General features: G+C 38.6%; 1 protein-coding gene across 1 annotated transcript in view; it reads right to left on the bottom strand.

The window, feature by feature from the left end:
* The window catches only part of LOC135463458 (nuclear receptor coactivator 2-like), a 105,051-nt gene extending 90,734 nt beyond the window's left edge, over positions 1-14,317 (bottom strand). Inside the window, 1 exon segment of the mRNA XM_064740718.1 lies at positions 14,211-14,317. The gene's annotated coding sequence lies outside the window, so the exon portion shown is untranslated.
* Between the last annotated feature and the right edge of the window lie 12,067 nt (positions 14,318-26,384).

Genomic DNA, 26,384 nt, shown 5'->3' with positions numbered 1-26,384 from the left:
AGATCTATACTATGTGAACTGTACATCAAACAGTTGGCAAATCTACCTTTCATATCAGCATTATTACAAGTTACCACAGATGTATACTATGTCAATTGTACATCAGACAGTTTGCAAATCTTTTCCTATCAGAAGTACTAAATGTACAGGTGAGTAGTAGGTCAGACAGATACTTCACAAATCTGCCCTCTACAAATATTATATAATAATGTGAATTGTACCTGTACATCTGTATCAAACACTTTGCAAACCTGCCTTTTTATATCAACATTACTATACATGTGCATGTGAGTAGGATACACAGAAGAGGATATTGCAGAGTCAGGGTTGGATACCATGCATATTGCTCGAGTGAAAGGTGGAAATGATTGAGGTTAAGTGCATTATCACAGGCCTCATACTATAATATTCTGTATATTATTTATATTTTGATAATAAAAAGATCTTGTGTCTTTGAACGTTTTCAGATTGAAAGTTTCAGCTGCAGGCATTCACACACAGGTAAATGTACCTAGTGTGATGTCATACTTGTGCATGACATCTTGTATGCCATCATGTTTTGAGGCGTGACGTAGGAATGTTGAAGATCACTAAACTTGCATCAAACGTTATCCTGCTGAGCTCAGATTGGAAAGTCAGAAAACAAAATATTTCTTTCTTGACGTCAAAGTGTTTGGGTGTTAAATATTAAAGTCAGTGAGATAACACTTTTATCAGTGTATAAACAGTATATAAACAATAAATGCATAAAATACTTCATCAACTTGCCTGTCTACATGTATATCCCCTCCCACACATAAGCTATGGAATTAGTGTAGGGTAGGGCTAATCTAAAACTGGAGATTACCTGTACTGTTTCATTAGTCAATCCCCATGATCAGACGAGCAGATTTAAAAGCCGGTGAAAAGTAACGGTGCCCAGGACTGTCCTGTTGGACACGGTCTAATGATCACTGGTCACTGGTACTCCAGTAGCTTATACAAAATCCGGCTGGAGCAGCAAGTGGAAGGTCTACATTGCAACAGTACAGAAAGCAAACAAATGGATGTACCAGCTATAAAATGCTGAAAAACATGGCACTTACACTTCCAGTCACACTATCCACTGACCAGGCACAATAGTTCAGATGTAAAAGCCTCTATATCTAAGGCATACATCAGTGTCCAAACAGATCTATATGCTTCAGTTAAACCACCTACATGCTATCAGCCTATACACTATATACCTGTATATGCAATCGACCTGCACTGCCCTCCGCGCTACAGCGGTCAAGCGAATCCACTTGTGTGCGTATGTGTGTAGTTAGCCAATAGGGCTGTTAACGCTGCTGTCCTGATGACCCTACACTGACCCCATGTAATACATACCTCAGCCACTATATATACATACATACGCATACATACTCTTCCACACGTCATTCTCCAAATCTATATAAACCCAGAAGATAACTCTTTCCCTAATGCCAGCCTACTGCTGCTAGTGGTGTAACACCCTGCCCGGTTTATCTACTATAGCCTTTATGACATTATACAGGCTACATATGTAACATCGGGATATGAGTCAAAGATATCTTACCAGAGTAGACTGACCACAATTAGGTAACACACAGGTAACACGTAATCAGTTGTTATCACGGCGCTTCTCTGGGAATTTTGTTCACATTTTACCCACAAAATCCGAAACATTATTTCATGCATAAAAGTAACTTCTGATTTTTATTCATTTATTTATTTCACTGTTATTTCTATATCTAATCATTCGACTAGTTTTTAATGTCATGCTCAATAACATGACAGTTTAATGGGAGGGAAAAACCATGGCCCTTCGTCAGGTACATGACAAGCCTCCTGACTTACAGTCATTTTTAATTCTTAATGCTTGCAGATAATGTTTATAACAGTGTGTTCTTGATTTTCAGTCATATTTAGAAAATGAAACGCTTATTCATTTATCGTTACAAACGCTCTCAGGGAAGGCAATTCTCACAGACTTACCTCTTCATATGTCAATAAAGGGTTCAGTTTGAATTTCAATTTTAATACTACTGGATTGGGCCAGTTTATATGTAATACGTACATGGTTAACTGGAATATTTCACATCTACAATGGCAGTCAGCATTATGGTGGGAAGGAAACCGGACAGAGCCCAGGGGGAACCCACATTCATCCCCATTTGCTGGAAGACCTTCCTACATCAGGCTGGAGAGGAAGCCAGCATGAGCTGGACAAAGTCGAAGTGATTGCCTCCTGGGTCAGTATGCTGTGATAACACACTACCCACTACGCCATGGAGGCTGTAATCATAATCCGTCCTTTTTAATAGTATGTGATCGTTTTAACACAAGTTTAGCTTTAACCCCCACTCAAATGCAGTTGTGACGAATTAGTCAGACAGTAAGTCAGTTTACCGTCTTCAGTTCACTTCGCTTGCTTGTTAACTTGTTTCACTCAAGTTCCTCCTGAAGAACAAAACATGGTGTCAAAAGATTTTTGAAACGATCCCTCAGGACAAGATTGGCGATCCAAAACTGTCACTTTCTTGACGAAATATGGACCTTGTGAATCTTTTCATTGAATGACAACAGGTGACTGATGTGGTTGTAGAACACTAAATTTTTAAAACTTCGTGTTTTGTGTTATTTTCTCACATAACGAACATTTGCGCTCAGAACTCTCCGGTTATATCGTCAGGGTAAGCAGTGTTTTATATCAACTGTACACAGTAGATCATATAAGAGACTTGGATAATGCTGATTCGCTTACGCTGTCCAGGATAAGAGAAAAAAAAGTATGGTAAGCAAGAATGACTACATAGCCAAGTGGGGTTCAACCCGTATGTGAAGTAGAATTTCAATGAACTGACACAAGTAAAGACAAATTGTGAACATAATAGTGGAATATGGCTACACAACAGGACCAAAATGGGGCACCTGGAATTGTACAAATTCCAATAAACATTCCATTTCCACCAAAATTAGATCTCAGCTGCAATATAGCCAATAACTGGAAGAGATTTAAGCGTGCGTGGGAAAACTATGAGATTGCAAGTGGGTTAGCTACCGGGGATATGTAGCAAAGAACTGCTACTAGCCTTACATACCTAGGGGCTGATGATCTAAATGTGTATGATGGACTGGTGTCTGAAAATGAAGAAGAGCGTGGTGATGTGAAAGCAATGTTGAAGAAGTTTGAAATGTTCTGTCTTGGACAGACAACCGAGATATTTGAGAGGTTCTGTTCTAACAAGACAGATCAGCAATTACATGTATATGAGAACCTTAACACATATGCAGCTGCATTATGGCCACTCGCCAGCACTTGTAATTATGGTAAACTAGAAGACCATCTAATTCGTGACAAGACTGTTGTTCGGAAAAGAGACAATGCCACCCGAAAGAAATTACCCCAGCAGGCACAACTCTGTCTACAGTCATGTTTGGACACGTGCAGAGCGAGGGAAGCGACTAGTCATCAAGTTAAAACCATGACACTCGTACCAGCTTCCTCTTCGGCCATACATGTGGAGGTCTGGCGCAACCTGCGGAATTTTCGTGGGTTCCCCCCCTCTCAACAAAACGCTGGCCGCCGTCGTAGAAGTGAAATATTCTTGAGCACGGCGTAAAACTCCAATCAAATAAATAACTAACTAACTAAATAAATAGAACCATGACACAGGTAGAAGTAGGGGTTTGTACAGAAAAAGGCCAAATCAAGATGGGAAAACTGTCTTCACAATGGATTTACTTTCAAATACTGAACAAGAAACTGAATCCATCAACCAGGTTCACACCCCTGGCAGTGAGTGACAAGTGTCCAGTGTGCTACAGAATCCGACATTGACTTGTGTAAACTGGAAACTATGATTCAGAAAAGATGGCCAGAGAGAAAGGAACTGCTAGACTCGGCAGTACTGTTGTATTCCCCTTCCGTGCAGGAGTGCAAAACAGAATCATATTCAAAAGGGAATGAGTTGTAATTCCACAAGTTCTTCGTGATGATACTGTGTCATGCCTGCACTCTAGTCACATGTTCAGGGTTGTTTGCGCAGAGCTCGAGAAACGATATATTGGCTTAATATGAACCGTGATAGAACAGTTCATTAGAAAGTGCAGTGTGTGTTCAACGTTCCAAAATGAACAGCAAAAGTAACCAGTGATTAATCATGCAATTCCTAATCGCCCTTACTGAGCAGACACTGGGCAGTGATCTGTTTGCGTTCAATGGCAAGAACTACCAACTTGAGTTTCTTCAAAGCAGACCGACTGGAAGATAACAGCAAAATGTGTTATTCCAAAACTAAAAGCACATATGGAATCTGTGATGAACTTATGACAGACAACAGAGCTCGCTACAACAGTTAAGTTCATGAGGGGTTACAATATTGAGCATGTTACCAGCTCTCTTCTTCATCACTTATCTCTACTTCACATAAATTACTGGAAACTAAGACAGTCAAAGGTGTGCAATCAAAGATAACAGAGCGCAAAGCAAAACAGGTAAATTACCACAACAAAACTGCAAAGGAGTTGTTTTCCCTGAAAAATGGAGATGTTGCTAGGATCAAACCTACTGGAAGATCGTGCAACTGGGTTAAAGTACAAGTCGAATGCCATACTGACATACGTTCATATCAAGTCAGGACTTAGGATGGAAGACTGGACAAGTTCCATGCTGAGAAATTTAACATGCTTCTGCCTACTTTAAGTAACCTTCACAACAGGGTGTCCGTGAGTACACCTGTAAGAAATACGACAGCAGAACCCGAGTGTAAACTTCCAACAAATGCGAACAATAACCAAAATTCAGTGATCACCAGATGTACAGACCTACACCAGAACAAGCTGTACCTGTAGTCAGAACATCCAGTGGCAGAACTGTGAAAATCGCAACACCTGGAGGATTATATGACCTGAACTATGTACTAGAGACAGTAAAGTTGAAATGAATGGAAAGTTCACAAGTTATGAAAATACTGAGTTTTCTTAAATTTTAACAGATTGAACATGAAGGACAGTAATGTAAAATTTAAAGTTGAATTTGTTTAGTTTGTGAAATAAAATACTATTGGACATTTGTGATCATATGGACTTCAACAGAAACAGAGATTGTTTAACTGCATGATTTTTTTCAAGAATTGATCTGTTAAACTTATGACAGTATGAGCTGGACGTGAACTCACAGAAACTGCACTGATGAAAGGCTCCAGAGTCACTGTGTTAGTGTATAATAGCATTAGCACGCTCATATAAAGGGGCTGTTGAGGCCCATAATTTCGGATAAAATCAAGAAATTGTGAAAATGTCTGATACCAGGTTAACCATGCTTCCCAACAACATGGACACTGATTCATAATTAGAATTAATAAATGTATTAAATCAAATTAGTCAAATATACACATTTTAAGAAAAAAATTATCTTATCATGTTTTGGGCATTAAATTATCTATATAATCTGGCAGCCTTTATGGGCATGAAAAACAGCCTGCTTGTGTCCCTGATATTTTCATGAATGGTGAATTTGAAAAATGATGCATCGGCATGGATTTCGCTTTGTTAATGCTGTCACAACAAACCATCTAAATGCCAAGAAATACATGCAGACTTAGTACATGTAGTACTAGATTTGAAGGCAATTTATACGCCAATGTTCTGTTTGAATGCATGCATGGATATACATGCATGTTCTGAAGATCACAGTCTGGTCAGGTATAGAAAACAATCCAAGTTGTCTTAAGCTTTACCGAGACATTTCCATGGCAACAGTAAAGAGGTGATGCAAAAATTGTCATGCAGCGCCTGGTGTGCTGCAGTTAGAAGCATGTCATTACATGTGCAAGCATCTGCACAGCAAAAAAAGCCCTTCTAATGCTGTTAACATCGCATTGAACAGATGTTGCCTAATACATGCATGTTTGCATATAAATGACATCTTCAGAACTTTTCATCATCTGAATTATCAGTAACATGAAACCTGCATTTGACTACTGCTTGTATTATATACAATGCCACATTGTCCTGTAAAACAGACCCTTGAACAATTTTCCTAATACTGTTTCAGGGGTACATTAAATGACTGTTACCAGATACTTGCAGCCTGTTACTTCTGTAGAAAACAGAGCATGTCACCATGAGCTTTAAAGAGACAAATTACTAACGACGAAAAAATTGTTCTGTTCAGTTAGACGTCATCTACATAAAGTTGAGACTTCCACATGTCTACTGACTTTGAGTGAACAATAGAATGTTAAGCTTTATCCAGGGTTTCCCTTTGACAATCAACTCAATGAAATCGCTTTGTTTAGAAGACTAAACTTTTTGGACTGGATTCTCTAGACAACAGCAGAAATTGTGTTGTAATTATGCGGCCAACCATGTAACTTCAGTTCTGCAGTACAGATTGTCAGAATTACAAATACTTTAAAACACATTGTTGATAAAAAGGAAGAATGTTTCTAGTTTATCAGACTTATAATTTGCTTTCAATCTATCATACTGTTTACATGTGTGATCCAAGAGTAAACATTGCATCAAACTGTGAGAATCTTTGTGCTGCCTCATTTGCATGTTATCTCATCAGGCGTACAGCTTAGACCAGTGACAAATTTCCCTTGTAATTCTCTTAGTTGACATTTTTCGAGAGAAAAAAATGACCTGGAAATTTACTTAGGAGGCAAAAGCAATTCATTTTTGAATAGCTGAACCAGCTCAAAATTTCTGAATTTCTTTCGGTGGTATATCCCGTTAACCAATTCTGTAGCAGGTAGCTGGCTACTTTTCCAGGGTAGCCTTCTGCTCCAAAATGATAATTAAAGACAAACTGGTTTATGATTTCAGACTGAAATCCAGATTTGAATTCATTTTTTCCTTCGCACATGAATCTGTAGAAAGTATGTATATGTAGTCTGGTTGCACGGAATACTAGGCCATCGCCCTTTGGCATGTTACCAATGTACTTTCCCAGTAGTGATGTACAATTTATAATGTATACAGTCATATTCTTGGAAGACTTAAATGTACCTAAATCAGCGAAAATGGCCACAAAAGCTGCATCTCCTGCTTTCTGTCTCGCAGTCCCATGAACAATGAGAATGGGTGAAACTGATGGTGTAATCAAAATTACATTTTCCTCACATATACTTGCAATATACATGTATATCTCAACTTTAGTCTACCATATGTACTTTCAGTACATTCACTGAAACAGTTTTGCCTTTCTTTCTGACACAAATAGGGGTAATTGAAAACTGTGCCTATAAACTGATTTGATGAATTTGCTTTTCATTGTCCAATTACAGGTATTACTGTGGTGAATATTTCAATCACTATATTTGCCCAAACATTTGTCTAAAATTTGTATGTTTTTAGAGGCCAATAAATGTTATAAAATAGTACATCTGGTGCTTACATTTTTCATGAAGGATATCACTCAACCTTCCACTCAGACTTCAGAACACATTTTAAGCTCAAGCTGAATGGAACTAAGAATCATGTAAAATCTGTGTAACTTATGTTAGAAATTCCTTATTAAGTCAAATACCTTACTCTCCTTATGTTCCTCTGGTGTAATTACAAGACAGTTGAAATCTATGAAGATCAGCAAACACTTTTAGCCCACATGCTCTAGTCCAGATTGTACATGTACATTGTATGTTGACATGAACAAGTGGCCCTTTCCCAAGTAACTTAACTCCCTGCATCTCCCCTACAGAACGCCGAAACTCAACGGCGGGTAATGTACATTCAGAGAAAAGCCAACCTTATTTAATATAACATGAGAAGACATCCAATGACTATCAAGGTTCTTCGACAGCCCACTCCATCATGTCCTCTCCTCATCAGAGACTTCTATGGAGGGAAATGAAATCTGCAATAGACTAGGTAATAATTCACAGGCCGCTGATGCCATCATGAAGGGCTAGTGGGATCTCTGTGATCTACAGAGAGGGCACCTGTTAGTGAGGAGAAAATGTCAAGGCTTGGATTGATTTTACCACAAGACTAAGTGGAATTCATGTCCCAAATGGTGGAGATTTTCATTATAACAGTCAGCATGGGTTTGCTGGAATTTTCACACATGAACACTGTCAAGTATGAACATGTGTGTCTGCATGTTTAGAGGTACATGTATTACCTGGAATTCTTCAACTTTTTTGCATGTTTACAAAGTGTTTACTCAAGCATATTCTGAAAGCATTATTCTGTATGGACTGATAAAATCATACTTCTGGTGAAGCCAAGAAATTGGCCAACTCAACCAATGTAGTTTTGTCTCCAAAATCAAATGAACAAATTTCCCTCTCACAAAATGTCGTAAATCAATTTTTCGTATTTTAACTCGTAACTAAGGTAGCCATACGGCACAATAACCTAGACAACATCTTTAAAGAGAAAAATATCTTCCAAAGTTTCTATACTTGTCTTCAGTATTGCTTAAAAGCTACAAAATGTAATCTTGTATATATATATATATAATAATATACATATATGTGTATATATATGTATATATATGGAGATATACATATATACATATTTCAGTTATTGGCAGTTGCATAATGCTACACTTGACAAGAATTTTTTCACTTCCATGTTCATGCATACCATGACAGCGGTCAGTTCTATGGGTGGAATAAACCCCTTCACCACAGTGTCCAACCTACAAAAACTCTACATTTTCTGTCAGGACAAAAAAACATGACCTGGTGTCAGAATGCCGTTACACAAGTCAGAGCATGTGAATTTTTAGGAGAGTTAAGGTACATGCAACTTTGCTGACACTGTGAGATGAATGAGGCAATCAAGGGGTGATATCATTAAGGGGTGGTTCACTGGGCATCTGTACAAGCCTGACAAGGCAGTCTGACAATATGATGATCATTATCACCATGCTAAAGGAGCACTGCAAGATTTGCACTGCAAATTGGCCCCGTAACAGTTGTGCTGCCCATGGTCTTAGCAGTGCACCGCTAGCTAGGGAACATTTGTCTTGGGTCTGTGGGTTGGTGGGTGGATAGGATTAATACCATGTGAGAAGGCTGGACGCAGATGACTTATGTATGAACGAGTACACTTGTTCTTCTCAAAATCCTGCATGGTAACTTTTTAGCACTAATAAAATTTAAAACACTGTAATGACACTTAGCATTCCAATAAAAATCTACAAATGTAAAAGTGTTGGATGGGTGAAAAAGAATTTAGAAAAAACACTGCAAGGGCAATATTTAGAGCCAGTTTAGTATCATAACAAGTTTAGGCCCTCAATCACAAACTAACCAAGCAATGTATCAAACTAACAAGTACTATCTTTGAAGTTAAGTGTGATGATTTACCAATAAAAGTTTGGTTTTCATACAAATTTCTTTCATATGTCTTGAAAGCTCTTAGACATCATTGTTCTGATTTGCATTTCATGAAAACAAATTCTTTCCAGGTTTTTGAGCAGGACCCTAATTTTTTCTAACCATGGCCCTGACTGATGCTTTTTGGTCACCCTGTTTTCTACATCTTTAAGATGGGAGAGGTTTGGATGCCCTCTTTCCTTCTGATGGTGGATTAGCAAAAATATACATGTATCACATACATATATGAACATGAATGGTGACCTAAATTTGTGTTAACAACATCACACATCCACCATCAATACAACTGCATCCAATTCCCAATGGTGAGAAGTCTATATTATCAGAATTCAACCATCCAAAGACACAATTAAAAACCTGACAATCCTCTTTTCCTGTCCTCACTATTTGGGCATTTCTGACACGTCTCAAGTCATATCCAATATTCCTTGTGAACAAAAATTGAATAGCTCTGTGCTAGGCCAGGTTTGTAGTTTGTAGTCATTTTGAACATTTTATTCAGTTAACACCTATGTGTATTTCCTCTTGACACTTTAACTAGAGAAATTTACACTTTCTTCAACAACAAAACCTCAAATTCCAAAGAACAAACACATACAGGTATATATATATATATGGCAAATACAAAGCCTGACCAAGAAATGTATATGTAACACTAAGTGCACTATACATCCAGGTAACTACTGTATTTCATATACCTGTAAAGTTTGGTTAGTAAAACTGCACTGTCAAAAGCATATAATGGCCATAAAGGATACATGAAAAGAAACTACATGTATCAAACAAAGATTATGTTTCTATGCCAAATGAAGACAAATATGCCCCGGCAATTTTGCTAAAAAAGTTCAATTTAAAGGTATTTTTATACCTGTTAATTACCCCTCTACATTATGCATGTTTTCTATCAAGTCAAATTTTTTCAGAAATTACGACATCGCTGATCTTGCTTGGAACTCGGTAAACACCCCATCCCACCACCCACTACCCCCCACCCCCCGGAGCCCCCCAAACTCGGTGAACCACTTTGCTACATTGTGGGCAAGGCGACACTTACACAGATACTGCATGGTTTCTTCAGGCCAGCGTAGCGCCCAATTGGCGCACCTCCACCCGCCCCTATTCAGTCTGTTCCCCACACCCCCACCCCAATTTGGCCAGACCCATTTGATCTGTTCCCGCAGAGTTCTTTATACACAGAGATCATTGTTGATGTCACCGCTGCAAGCTACTTAATTTCCGGACTGACCACTGGAGACTTAAGAAAACTGTATTTTGAAGCCATTTATTCCCCGCCAAAAGTGAAAATTGAAAAATTTGTTTGTTCTCTTATATGTTAATTCACACATGATAATCTGCATGTTAAAAAATAAAGCCAACATGTTCATGTATCCTTTAAAAAGGCACCTTTGAGGGAAAAACACTTTTCCAGAGAGGAAATTACAAGACTTCACCCTACGAAGTGGATGAATCAACCAGAATCACACAAAATGCACCATATGAAAAATGCTTAACTTTAGGTGAAATAAAGTTAAGCCTCATCACGTTATATTTATTTATTTATGTATTTGACTGGTGTTCTATGCCATACTTATGGAGGGAGGAAACACATTAGGTGTACACTACACATGCATCCTGTACTGTATAATGTGTCAGGTCAAGTTGGTCTCACTTTCAGTTTCAGAACACACATTCAGTTTTCAAAATTTTACAGGTGACATTGTGACTGTGCATTAAAATTTTAATAAACCCAACTCAACATGATGCTTTCCCAGAGTTTTTAAGTCTTTGAATGAAGAAATTTGAACAGAAACTAAATTTTTTCTTGGTAAACCATCATATGTTTTGTCTACTATACTTGTTTAAATAGTTTTTCTATAATATTGCTAGTTTTAATACAGTTTGAGCAACCAAAAAGTTGGAGAGCTCCAGACCTAAAATGGCTCTAGACATAGCCCTGATGTACTGCACCCTAATCAGTTATGGTTGTTAGACTGTGTCACTCTCAAATGGGCCCTAAGCCCAGTTACCTCCCCTTACATCCTACATAAGGCTTTAATGTGCCAAATGTCCCCTAAAGACCTTTCTGCTGACCTACACTAATATTTGATGACTTTAAGATTGAACACGTTTGCATAAAATGCACTTTCAAAGTATCAATACAATGAAGTCACCAGCACAAAGTGAAAGAGCAACTCGCTACTTAGTCCTTTCATGCTTTTTGTGTGAGATGCTGATGTTTTTCTAGTCGATTTCACACTGACACAGGAAACCTTCATGAATGTAGGTGAGAACTGTGAGGACATACACCTATTAATATATATATATATATATATATGTACATATATGAATACGCCAATGGCTGAAGGTAACGCTCATAGCATTCCACTTATTTTTCCAACAGGACAAAAAAATAAATCAACAGGATGTCTGCAGTTTCAAAATATTTTCAGAAAGTTTAACAAACAGTATCACAAGTTGACAAGTCTTGATTTCGTTGGTGTTACATGGGTCCTAGCCGACAACCTGGTGATATTGTACTCAACAAGCCGGGCTAACTTTTGGTATCCAGGACAGAATTTCTTGTCTGTCTGTGACATACAGGTCAGTGCCATGTCATTACCTGTCTCACCATATCCATGATTTACAATAATATTCACAATTTGTCTGCGAGTTCGACCTTATTAAAAACGACATACCTGTCAACTTGTCATCTCTTTCAGACTGCTAGCTAAATGTAAGAATTATAAGGGCTAAGGTGCACTTGTGTCACAAGCAATCTTCAACAAACAGACAGGGTGGCATCTGTCAGAGATTCACAGTTAGCACTGCATAGGACAGACCAGGGGCAGGGGGCAGGGTCAGCAGCACGAACCCTTCTGAATCAATCCAACCAAATTGCAGGGAGTTGACTGTTCTACAGCAAGACGCTCCACAAGGCTATAACAAAAATGAAGGTTACAATCCCAAACTTTAAAGGCAACACTGTCATTGTGCATAAAGAAATTTTGTAACATGTAACTCAAAATGCTGCTTTCTAAGAGCTTTTAAGTTTGTGAGTGATATAAATTTGTATGAAAACTGAACTTTTATTGGTAAACTCTCCTATATTGTTGTTCAATTCATTTCCTAATTTTACTACAGCTTTATTAGTTTGGGAGCCCATATGATTTCTGGAATTAAAACAGCTCTAGATATATGGCCCTGCCTTACTCAGTATAACTTTTGCTAGAGGGAAACACTGTAGTCCATCTCATCTATATCTCATTTTGTCGATGAAATGCATGAGTGAGAAACACATGTATTTGTACTGTGCAGCAGATATAAATGTATGGTGTGACAGATATGCATGTTCTCTTTGACAGAAATGTACATGTATGTAGGCCTAATGTGCGACAGAAATACAAATACATGCAATGTGTTTATACAGAATACATGTACACTTGGAAAATGGGCTGAGCCCAGAGGTGACAGAAAACTAGATAAACTGTGTGTAAGGGTGTACTGTGTTCATGTATGTACTATGTGACAGACGTTCAAGTGTATTTAATTTACTGTGTAATAGAATTACACGTACTGTGCGACAGATATACAAGTACTGTGTGACAGATATACAAGTACTGCATAATAGAAGTGCAACTTACTGTGTAATAGAAATACATGAATAAGTACTGTCTGACAGAAATACATGAATAAGTACTGTCCGGCAGAAATACATGAACAGTTCCTGAGAGCTGTCAGGGCTAAGTGTCAAGTCCAGCTGTAGTGTTGACTGTAAGCTTAGCTGGGCATCTATGTCCTCTTGACATGTCATGTTGAGAAGCTGAACCAATGTCAGATTAAAGACATCTGAACATAATGATTTTGGTTTTCTTTGTTACATAATATAATTCTACTGTATGATGTCATAATAAAAACAACGCACTGAATGATACTATTTATCAAGTGATAATGCACACATCTGGCAGCAAATCCATATTTTTGTGTTTTGCCCAAAATGTGAGCATGAAACTTTACAGTCTAAGCCTTGTTTTTAACAAAACAGACTAAGAAAATAGTGGTGTTTGATTGAAATAATGTTTATAATGCTTTTCAACTTTCCCTATTGCAAGATAGATAAAATTCTCTTAGTTGGTAAGGGTGACAGTTACATGTAAATGATGACATAACAGTCAAAGGTTTTTGTCAAAAAATCCTTGACAGAAACCGCCACAACCATAAATACGTCTTGCTATTAGTAGAAAGTGCAATAGATAAATAAGGGGTAACCACCCTTCAAAGCGTTGTCACGCAGTAAGGAACAACCCAATAATGGACTGAAAACAGCAGTAAAACGAAGTAAATAAACCATACTAGACATGCCTACATGAATGTGCAGTGGGATCATAAGCGTACTGGGAGCAGTGCCACGATGGATTATGTCAGTTTTAAGAGAAAAACGCCCCCTGAACTTATTAGCACTTGGTAAAATTGTTTACACACAAGCTACGTCGTCCGGTTCGAGATTTAGGTCATCGGATTTCTCATGTGTTGAAGTCCACGAAGATTCGGCAAAGAAGGGGGTGGCAAAACTGACATCGCACACTTTAGCCTTTCATATTCAAATTTTTACAATAACGAGTATTTGCATGGTGGAAAAGCAATGAACATTCTATAATATTCACGCATACGCCGCTGGAAATGTTGATGTGATGAAGTAGCTGGCCGCCATGAATGTTTTAACAGGACACTATGGCCTGCAGCGAAGCCACATCCAACACATCGACGCGAGACCACCAAAGCACCTTGTCCCCTCTCCCTCAACGTTCCCTCACAGCAGCGTCATATAAAACGATTTGCAAGACAACATGAGCTTACCATAGGCCAGTACTGGTAGTCTTGTTGGGTTTTGAAGCTGTAGCACGGTAATAAACTATGTAATCGACCGAAAAACTCGAGCAGTCTTCGAGCAGGAGATCCTCACGCCTGCCGCCATTTTGCGGTTGTGACTGATATATTTACATATTATGCAACTCAAGCATTATAAAACTTTTCCACTTCTGTTATGCAATAAGATAACGAAACTGAACCCTGTTAGAAGTCGGGCGCTTATTTTGCTTTTATTCCCAATACATGGAGAATTTATTAGCCACTAATTGTGTTCAGTAAGGTTTAAACGGAACAAAACATGTTGCTTGGTTTGTACAATTCATGTTCAGGGCCGATCGCTAAAAATGACGTCACTCAGGTAAATCGGTCCATGGATCTGCATGCCTGTGCGACTGGCGACAGTTGGAGCTCACGATATGTTTTTTCCCACCGCACGGCGCTGTGACAGTTGTCAAAACGAACGTGTCAGGCACCGCCAAAATATGGTATACATTTTTATTAATTTACATTACCACAATCGTGGTTTAAAGTGTGCTAAGACAGCGTTTCGGTGCAGATTTTTCGGCAGTTTGTTCAGAAGGCCTAAGCGGTCTGTTTGTGTTTACTTGTGATCATGCAGAATTACAAACATCAGTACAACTGCTATAGGTTAGGCCTACTTAAGACAAGTAGTGGTCACCACAAAACTTCACTGCATGAACACTAGCTCATGAAATGTCGGAATCCAGAAATGAATGAATGCAATATGTCTGTAACTCGTCAGATTTATGATAGAGAAATCTTAACACATAAATTATTATATATAAAAATATATCCGTCATATGATTCAACAAGATCCTGCTACTTTCACGTACGCATACTGTCGCATTTTGCTGGTGGCCTGACATGCCAACCTAGCTAGTGCCATACTTCAGACAACAATTAACATTTTAGCGGTCCACATTTGGACCAGGAATATTTGGGCACTCCAACACAACATGTCAGAATGATGCCCAGTTATGTTTGTGAACGCTAATATGCTTCTCAAACAACTTTTGCTAGTGCTTGAGAATTAAAGTTTTGACAGTAATTAATATATATGATACACTGTATAACTGGTTTTTTGCATAAACTGTAAGGTCACAATCAGTACATGTATGTAATTGAAGTAATGACCCAAGAGTCACTGACCAATGTGGTCACTGTGAGTTCAAGTCCAGCTCATGGCAGCTCCTAACTGGTTGTACATGGGAAGGTCTGTCAGCAACCTGTGGATGGTTGTGGGTTTTCTGCAGACCCCGCACACCATAATGCTGGCAGGCATCATATAAGTGAAATATTTTAGTACCGATACGGTGTAAAACAAATAAACTGAAGTAGGCATTGCTCACAGTACCTTTTTATGCCCTTCTGTCCAGATATATATATGCATGCACTACAGCTTGATACCAGTACCGGTGCTCATTTAATTTGATACGCACTGTAACTATCCATACCGGTATAGTTTAATTTTACACTCAATACATTACAAGTGAAAATCATGCACCCGTGACAGACAGAAAAGTATCATTTCGAACATATGTCTGCGTGATGTCTGTACACCCTGCATATATATGTACATATGTAATTCTCATGGAATTGATAGAGCAACTTTATTGTAACATATATATAAGTAATGTTTACCCACATGTTAATAAAACAAACTTCTCCATGTTATTAATATGAACATATGAAAAAAAGAGAGTTTCTGTCTCGCTGGCTCAACTGCATAAAATTTTATTATTTTCACCCACAGACTGTCGGGACATGACCACTGAAGGATAAGCTTAGATCTGGCTCTCACTGGTTCTACTGGGGTTTTCTCTCTACAGTAGAAGACTTGGCAGGGATAATGGCGGCCAGTGGCTTACTATGGGCTCTCCGTCAACTATAGGCGAAGAATTGGTAAGTGCAGTGGTAAACACCAATCTAATAATGTAAAGTCAGTATGTGTAATGTATGATGAGTTGCATCAGTGAATATTCTGTAACTGGGTGGGTTGTTACATCTGGTTTCAGTGTACTATGACTGGGCAGGGTGTCATTTAATTTCTGGTGTCAGTATTCTGTAACTGGGTGGGTTGTTGCGTCTGGTTTCAGTGTACTATGACTGGGCAGGGTGTCATTTAATTTCTGGTGTCAGTATTCTGTAACTGGGTGGGTTGTTGCGTCTGGTTTCAGTGTACTATGACTGGGCAGGGTGTCATTTAATTTCTGGTGTCAGTATTCTGTAACTGGGTGGGTTGTTGCATCTGGTTTCAGTGTACTATGACTGGGCAAGGTGTCATTTAATTTCTGGTGTCAGTATTCTGTAACTGGGTGGGTTGTTGCATCTGGTTTCAGTGTGCTATGACTGGGCAGGGTGTCATTTAATTTCTGGTGTCAGTATTCTGTAACTGGGTGGGTTGTTGCATCTGGTTTCAGTGTACTATGACTGGGCAGGGTGTCATTTAATTTCTGGTGTCAGTATTCTGTAACTGGGTGGGTTGTTGCATCTGGTTTCAGTGTGCTATGACTGGGCAGGGTGTCATTTAATTTCTGGTGTCAGTATTCTGTGACTGGGTGGGGTGTCATTTCTGGTGTAAGTATATTGTAACTGGAAGAGATGTCATGTCTGGTGTAAGTATATTTTGACTGGGTGTGGTGTCATGTCTGGTGTCTGTATACTATGGCTGGTTGGGATGTCATGTCTGGTGTAAGTATATTGTGACTGGGTGGGGTATTATGTCTGGTGTCTTTGTACTGTGACTGAGTAAGGTGTCATGTCTGGTGTAAGTATATTGTGACTGGGTGGGGTATTATGTCTGGTGTCTTTGTACTGTGACTGAGTAAGGTGTCATGTCTGGTGTAAGTATATTGTGACTGGGTGGGGCAGGGGAGTGTGTCTGAGTGGGTTGTCATGTCTGGTATAGTAGAGTGTGTGACTGGGTGGGTTGTCGTGTCTGGTGTAGTAGAGTGTGACTGGGTGGGTTGTCATGTCTGGTGTAGGAGAGTGTGATTGGGTGGGTTGTCATGCCTGGTGCAGGGGAGTGTGTCTGAGTGGGTTGTCATGTCTGGTATAGTAGAGTGTGACTGGGTGGGTTGTCATGTCTGGTGCAGTGGAGTGTGAGTGGGTTGTCATGTCTGGTGTAGGAGAGTGTGACTGGGTGGGTTGTCGTGTCTGGTGTAGGAGAGTGTGATTGGGTGGGTTGTCATGCCTGGTGCAGGGGAGTGTGTCTGAGTGGGTTGTCATGTCTGGTGTAGGAGAGTGTGACTGGGTGGATTGTCATGTCTGGTGTAGTAGAGTGTGTCTGAGTGGGTTGTCAAGTCTGGTGTAGGAGAGTGTGACTGGGTGGGTTGTCAAGTCTGGTGTAGGAGAGTGTGACTGGGTGTATTGTCGTGTCTGGTGTAGTAGAGTGTGACTGGGTGGGTTGTCATGTCTGGTATAGTAGAGAGTGTGTCTGAGTGGGTTGTCATGTCTCGTGGGTTGTCATGTCTCGTGTAGTAGAGAGTGTGTCTGAGTGGGTTGTCATGTCTGGTGTAGTAGAGTGTGACTGGGTGTATCTTCATGTCTGATGTTAGTATAAGGTGAATGGCTGGAGCACCCTAACCTCTACTTTTAATATGCTGTGACTCGAATGGATGTCATATCTAATGTCAAATCACTGTGACTGGGTGGGATGTCATGACAGGTGTCTTTGGCATGGCATTCCAGTGCAGCTTATAGCAGCACTGTTAATATGTCAACATTGCAACCAGTCTTCAAGGAGCTACTGTTGGGATCATGACTGAAATAATGTTGGAACTGACAAGCAAATAATAAACAAATGCTTGATGCAGATTTAACATTTTATATTCTCAGGTAGTCAGCCATGCATGAACATTTTTTTCATATATTTTTTATTGAGTTTAGAATGTGTTTAAGCAAATACAACATGTCTAATATGACTGACACAAGTGCCCCTGGGCTATTCTGTGCCTAAAATGTAATGTGTACTTCTATCTATCTTTCTCGGAAAAAGAATTATACAGTATTTTTTTTTTTTTTTTTTTTTTCTCAGTGCTCTATTGTATCACACATGACATGTCTGGGGCTGGATTTACAAAGCAGTAGTAACTAGTTTGGTTCAACATCAGTGACACCATATACTGATGATATGCTTCAGTGAGGTACATGCATTCGTGGGCTTGACATACACCACTGCGTCATCCTTGTCTGTAAAACATGCCCTATGTAGTAAACTGCTACATTACATTCAACAAAAAATACTTTCTTTTTTATAAAAAAAAAGCAACAAATTATATATTTTTCATCTACATCTATTTACATAATGTTTTTATTTACCTTCATACATGAATGTATGTTTTAGGACTGTATTTTGCATTGATTGGGTATGTGAACGTGCACGTATGTTGTTGCAAGCAAGTGTTAATTAATAAATTCATGTACAACATTGCTGGAGGGTTGGCTATGAAGGTTCATGTCAAGATCAATGTCTTTTCAATCAGTCAGTCAGATACACGGAAGGTGGGAGTTCAGTACCAGCTTCGCCACAGTATGGCTGCAATGTTGCTGAGGTTGCTTTCAGCCATAATCATTCATTCATTCTCCTCCAATGCATCGCTGTGAGTTTGTCTGTCTCATACTGGCTTCCTCTCCGGCCGTAAGTGGGAAAGTCTGCCAGCAACCTGCGGATGGTCATGGGTTTCCCCCAGGCTCTGCCGGGTTAAAAAATAAAACACCAATCAAATAAATAAATAAATCATTCATTCATTCATTCTCTCATATTTCATGTTTTCGCCATGATATTACTGCAGTGTTGTCGAGGTGACATTAAGCCATAATCATTCATTCATTCATTCATTGACTGATATTTTATGTTCTCACTGTGACAGGGCTGAAATTCATTCTCTCATATATCATGCTCTTGCCATGATATTGCTGCAGTATTGCCGAGGTGACATTAAGCCATAATCATTCATTCATTCATTCATTCATTCATTGACTGATATTTTATGTTCTCACTGTGACATGGCTGAAATTCATTCTCTCATATATCATGCTCTTGCCATGATATTGCTGCAGTATTGCCGAGGTGACATTAAGCCATAATCATTCATTCATTCATTCATTCATTCATTGACTGATATTTTATGTTCTCACTGTGACATGGCTGAAATTCATTCTCTCATATATCATGCTCTTGCCATGATATTGCTGCAGTATTGCCGAGGTGGTCTTGCGCCATAATCATACATTCATTCTTTCCATTCGCAAATATTTATTTATTTATTTGATTGATGTTTACACCATATTCATGACTGTTTTTACTTATACGACATCCAGCATTATGGTGGGTGGAAGTCAAGCAGAGCCCAGGGGAAACTCACAACTATCCACAGGCTGCTGACAGACCTTCCTGCATACAACCATGATCCACCAATAAGGCACATACACACTGAACTCACTCTAAAGGTGAAAAATGTATTAGTCACAAAAGGCTGTGGAATGTTTCTTGGATATGGAATTGCACACCAATCAGGCAAATCAATTAATCTGCACAGAGTCATAAAATTTCTAAATTAATTAGCCCTGAAAGGTGAATGGCAGAAACAATCAAATATCACCCCAAAATCAAAATGGTACCATAGATATGTGTGGTATATTGCATTTAAACAGGTAAACATTAATGTCACTTTATACTTAAAGGATTAAAAAGTTAAAAGAATGGAGTATGCTCTGTGAAAATTTATTTTACTTTTACTGCTCTTGTTTTTAAAGTTCGTTAGTGAGTTTTGTCAGTGGTTTCCCATGGATCCCACCCGACAGCCATCATGTTGCTTTTAACCAATCAGATAGCATGCTCATATTTAAGCGTTGATTTAAATTACGCTAAAGGGTTTTGACCATAAGTGCGATTGTAATTGTAACCATGACAACATGTGTGCACATTGTAAATGCATTTTATGCTCATCACATGCAATAAATCAATATAATTGTTACAGATTAAAAGTGTGGCAAACAGATCCAGCTTGATTCAGAATCCTTCAGTGTCATGACCTTTGAAGTCACAGGTTCAGTCCACCTGTGAGCTCTGCCTCTTACATTTTTTTTTTGTCCATGATATGTTAGTGGGAAAGCTAAAGGTAAGGTATTTAAAAGAATGTGAGCATGATTAAGGAGAACAAGACTGTTGTTTAAAAAATTAAATAAATAAATAAAATAGACTGCTTGTTGGATCCTCTTATGGCCATACCATGTAACAAGTAGTACATGGTGAAACATAACACACTTTAACAATGTAAAAACAACCAATCAACCAAACATTGCTTGTGAGAAATACGATATGAAACACTTTGCACAGCATGATTCTATATTACAAGCTTTCATAGAGTTTATGAGTTGTAGTCACCCAGTTTCTATGTATGCCCTGATTGTAGTGCAACCATTTGCAGTTGCTGCTCTACCTGGTGATGGGGAAACCTGCCATATTTCTCTCTTGGTTAGGGCCGGTCCGGATAGCACAGTTGGTGGAGCGTTCGCTTCGGGACCTGTAGATCCAGGATCAATCCTTGATCGAGTCACACCTAAGACTTTAAAAGAGGAAGTTGTAACTTCCTCGCTTGGCATTCAGCATGAAGGGGATAGTGTGACAACTGGTTGACCCGTATCAGTATAATGGCTCGGGTGGGGCGGCTTACTTGCCTTCGGTAAGTCGTCTCAGTGAAGCAGCACTAAATAAAAGAGCGGTGGAAATCTGTCCTGCAACAAGGAGGCACATTACATGTACATGCACCCTAAGGATTCCTTCGCCGTCATATGACTGAATAATTGTTGAGTACGACGTTAAACCCCAAGCACTCACTCACTCTTGGTTAGGTTATCTCCCTTTTTTCGTCTGCAAACATAATGATATGGCTGAGATGTAACCAGTACATCTGTCTTCTGCGCTGAATGGATGGGTGTTTTGCAACATAAGCTTATGACATGGTTACTCACTGACAGAATACAGAAATATATCATGATGGTGTCAATAACCCTGATGTATCAGTGAATTGCTTCAGCCGCTTCACTGTTTGTATACCCAAACCAAGGGAGGTAACCTAGTAAACAGATACAAATGGCACAAGCTGCAGGATACAGGAATATACACAACTAGTCCATGGGCCAGACATGATATTGGTGCTTACTGAGGCGGCCAAACCTTATTGATACTAACATGTTAATAGGCTCAGTAGGAGGCATGATAGCCTTTCTACAATGGTAGATTTATCACACATTTGGATAAAATGAAAAATTGCTTCATAAAGTGCAAATTACAAAAAAACAGAAAAACATCAATATATCATGGACTCCCAGTTATTAATATAATAAGTCCAATTTTAGAGGGTGGTTGGATTGTTTATGAAGCAAAGAAAGTTTAGCAGTCCACATTTTGTCTATATTTCATGTATGCTGTTAGCTAAATATTCAGTTGACCTGTACATTTACATGTGAGACTTACAAGGTTTTCAGTTGTGTTGATAACAGTTTATATGCCCATTATTACGCTGGGTTAAGGTAGATTAGCTTAGGTAAGTAAACGTTCATGTCATATCATTACCCGTGATTTACCTGTCTGAAAACTACAATGTCAGAACAAATCTTTGATCAGATTTCTTTACATCAACAGTACTAGTAATTGAATGTTCCGCCAAACACTAAGATTAAGAACTAAATTATTCTGTAATACTGTTTGCAGAGTGTAAATGTCTACTATGAGCTTGAAGACAAAAAAGAAGAAAAAGCACTATTATGAAGTGTATGTCAGACAATGTATTTTTTTTTTGTTTTTCAAATTTTCAAAAACAACCTAGTAAATTTTCCTTAAAACACTGTGTGGCCTTTTCTGACCATATATAATTGTGAACAGTGACGTCACATAAGGTTTTTGCCACTTGATAAATGCAGGCTGCTAAATTACTATATTAAAATGCAGACATACTTGTATAGAGCCATAAATGCACCAACTGAATGGACCCTACAGCAAATTATTTCTTAACAGATGTTTCAGTCGTTGATAAAGGCACTACTATGTGAATGGAGCAGGCAGGGATCATTCATTGTTTGATGATGACTCTGAATCCTTGATATCTCTAGATGATTAGGTACATGGTTGTACGTGGGAAGGTCTGGTAGCAACCTGTGGATGGTCATGGGTTTCCCCAGGGTTATGCCGGGTTTCCGGCATCATCCACCATAATGCTAACCACCGTCGTGTAAGTGAAATATTCTTGATTACAGCGTAAAACAAATAAATCAAATAAATAAATAAGTAAATTAGGTTCATGGAACATTCTACAATGAGCGGTGGACATCATGCAACAGGAGTTGAACACGAACAAGTTTCAAAAATGGGACATGACTGCTAGATCAGTAGCATTTTCACCATGACAAAAGACATGACTGTGGTATCTACAGGTGCTTGTGAACTATAACTTGTGGAAGATTTTCTAGGGATACACCAGCTATCCAGAGCGCTCCACCCAAAATGTTTTTTGATAGATCTCAACATATTCGCTCTTTAGAGATGAAATTTTGTGCACACTCTCTCCCAGCAGTGAAACAGACAAAGATGTGTCAAGTATTATCATGCAGATGCAGTTGTTCTCTAATGGACAAAATCAAACAAGCCAGTTGGTGCAGATGGCAGCATGCCTACAAGAGCAATCCAAAAACTTGACCAAAGAAACTTTGCCCCCAACCAAGAAGGACATTGATGCAGCAGTCGTGCTTTAGATGCTCCTAGATTGTACACAAAGAGGAGTCTTCTCCAGAAAGAGGGGCATTCATTCCTCCAGGAGTAGGGCAGGGGAGGAACAGAAAGAGACTGTATGGGAGTTAATGAAAACATTCAATGGAAAACCTGTCTTTTAAGAAATGTTCGCCATCGAAAAGTGCTGTGCTTGACACATTTAACTTCAAGGTCAAAACGTCCACAATTACGTTTCACAGTGAGCTGGATAAATCACTTTACTATGTGTTTCGGATGAAAAGAGAAAGTTTCTCCTCTATGCAGACAGTTTAACCTTACAACAAACTAATGACTGCCAACACCTAGGGTTCTGTAATTACAGCCACCTTGCAGTTAAAACATCAAATTAAAGAGAAAGATGTTAAACATCCATGGCACCTGCTGATAGATAAATGAGAGTGTGAAAGTTTCTCTGAAAGAATCAAAAGTCTTGCAGTTTCCTTTGATGTTTGGGGTTAAGGGTCATGGAAATCTATTGTGTGCCATTTGAAATTTACCATTTGGGTATTTAGACTTGAAGCGCACAGTTAATTGTTAACACAACCATGACAGAATGCCCTGAAATTTTACAAAACATAAACTGTATGTCATTTTCAGGCTGAAATGAAAATTGCTGAAGAACATTTTCTTGCCCCTGTAGTTTACCCCTCTTTCAACCCAGAGAGGGCTTTTATCAGCAAATCTGCCATTGTGTTTGAGAGGAATAGCTTGAATTAGTTAAGAAAATATTCTTAAAGGTGAACACTGTGTTCCTGAGTTGATAGGGGGCTGAAATTGCGCATTTTATAATATTGTATGACTGTTGGCAATAAACGAGTTAACACACTGAACAATATGTACGTTTATTAAAGGGGTCATAAGCCATGACTATCATATCAAAACATGAACTAAAGACATGTACCAGCTTAATAATACCAAGGAGATTTTGGCCACGTGGGGTGGTACTGGCCAATATGGGAAATTTTGGGCCTTGGCCCATAGACTAATTTCCCGTGTGACTTATTATATAAGTTATTTAGGAAGTGTGTATGTATCATCGCAAAAACTAAAATGGTATACTTTTTTTAACTATATATTGGATATTTGATTGATGCATATAGGCCGACATGTATACGGATTTTTCTTTTGACATTTTTTTTCTTGGAGGAAATATATTGAAGTTTAAAGGTGGACCGTATGAAGGGATCGTTTTGAACAACCAGAAACGCATTGACCTCAAAACTGGTTTTAGCTGCTAAACATATTTTAAGCTCTTTATCTCTTCATGGAACAGAACTATTCAAAAGTAGTACATGTGCCAGGTGTACGTAAAAATGTTAGCAAATATAGCTATATATTAAAGCGTGTTCAGAAGCTATAAAGAATCTGTGACATATGTCACTGTTCTTCAGCTTGTTTAGTAGGACACAAATGTCTCTCCTATGATGTCCCCCTTTATTTTCAGTTTATTCGCTGTGCAAAAATGGTATTAAAAAATCATGAAAACCATGTTTGGAAGCACCACAAAAAGACCTTTGGGAGGCTGCATATACATGGACTTACCTAGTGTTTGTCTGCTCTTCTAAGCTGATATGGCTACAGTATTGCCAAAGTAACTTGAGACCATCATCATTCATTCTAAGCCAAGAAATATTTACTGTCTTCCTAGAACAAATCATTTTTTAACAAAAATTTTTGCTTTGCAATTGATTCCATATCCGCTTAATAACCTTATAAAAGCAATCTGCTGTCCAGTCACTTTTCTTGGCCACGGTTGATGATGTGCAAAGATAAATACTAATGACCACAGCGTAAAAATTAATAATTTGTTACCATGGCAACTGGCATTTATGTTATTAACTTGCTCTCCACTTGTACAGCGTTTTAACTCAATGCATCCAACTTATTATCAGAAATCAGGAAGTCTTCTGCATTCATGTAGTTTCCTGTGTAAATCACACAGAGTATTTCTTTGGCCTTTCCCTGAAAAATTTAATAGATATTATAACTGCAGTAAATTATTATATACAGTTCTATGTATTGCTGATTTACAGAATTTAAGATTCATGCTCATGTACTGTACATATGTAACGGGAGCAGCTTTCTAGTGCTTATCCTAGCATTGGCTAGTGGGAATTTCCTCACAGTTTGTAGATACGCTGGACTTCGGCTGCTGAGACCAAGTTCAAATCCTGGTGTGACCCCCGTAGTGAAATCATTCATCCATTACACTGATGCCGTGACCAAACAACTTCCAGAAGTGTGGGACTCTGTGGGTCTGTGGACATGGGTGTGTCTTGGGGGAGGAGAAGGGTTTAAGTGGGAAGAAGTGTAACAAGAGCAGCTTTCCAGTGCTTATACAAGCACTACTTAGAGGGAATTTCCCTTTAGCTCAGTTGGTAGAGCGTTGGGCTTGGGCTGCTGAGAAGCCCAATGCTGTAGTGTGACTTATGTGGTGGAGTCCCTCATCTGTTACACATGTATTCACGAAACAAAATTTCAATTCCTGAGCTGAAATTAAATGTAATTATTTAGTTTATTATTACATGTACATGTAGCTACAAGAAAAGTTTTAAATGAGTATAAATTTATATTCCAGTTATTTATCTGGCATAACCCTGATTTGATAAGAATATGATGCTTACGTAACTGTCTTGAATATTTTTCAGTTTTTTCCCTGTCACACTTGTGATTCACATAATTTAATTCCAAGCAACACATATTTGTAGATTGTGTATGCGTTATGTACTGCCAAGATGGTCATAGCACTTCTGTGAGTTCAAGTCCAGCTCCTGCTGGCTTCCTCTCCAGTTGTACGTGGGAAGGTTTGCCAGTAACCTGTGGATTGTCGTTGGTTGGTACTGGGCTTTGCCTATTTTCCTCCCATCATAATGCCGGCTGCTGTTGTATAAGTGAATATTCTTGAGTACAGCATAATGGGCCAATCAAGTAAATAAATAAATAAATGTGTTATGTACTTGTAAATGTACGACCGTTTCCCATGGATCAGAGTTAGGTAGCTGTTCAGGTTGAAACTGACCCTGTGTATTACTATTTTACTGTATAAAACTCATTATAATGTACGACCATTTCCCATGGATCAGATTTGGGTAACTGTTCCGGTTGAAACTGACCCTGTGTATTACTATTTTACTGTATAAAACTCATTTAGATTAATCTGTTGGCATTGTGAAAATAATGTTGAAATTTCACCTCTGCCGTGGAGCTAGGGGGTGTCTTGTGTCGCTACTGTTTACACATTTGCATGAACATTCAGAATAAAAACCCTACTGGCTCTGTTGCAGGTGTTTTTGCACAAATAAATCACTGTAATCAAACAGTGTTGATTTTGCTCAATTGTTAATTAGATATCCACTGAATTGTTTACATAT

Source organism: Liolophura sinensis, chromosome 3 (assembly GCF_032854445.1).
Source record: "Liolophura sinensis isolate JHLJ2023 chromosome 3, CUHK_Ljap_v2, whole genome shotgun sequence".
Classification (NCBI taxonomy): Eukaryota; Metazoa; Mollusca; class Polyplacophora; order Chitonida; family Chitonidae; genus Liolophura; species Liolophura sinensis.
This window is presented reverse-complemented; position numbering and strand designations above follow the sequence as displayed.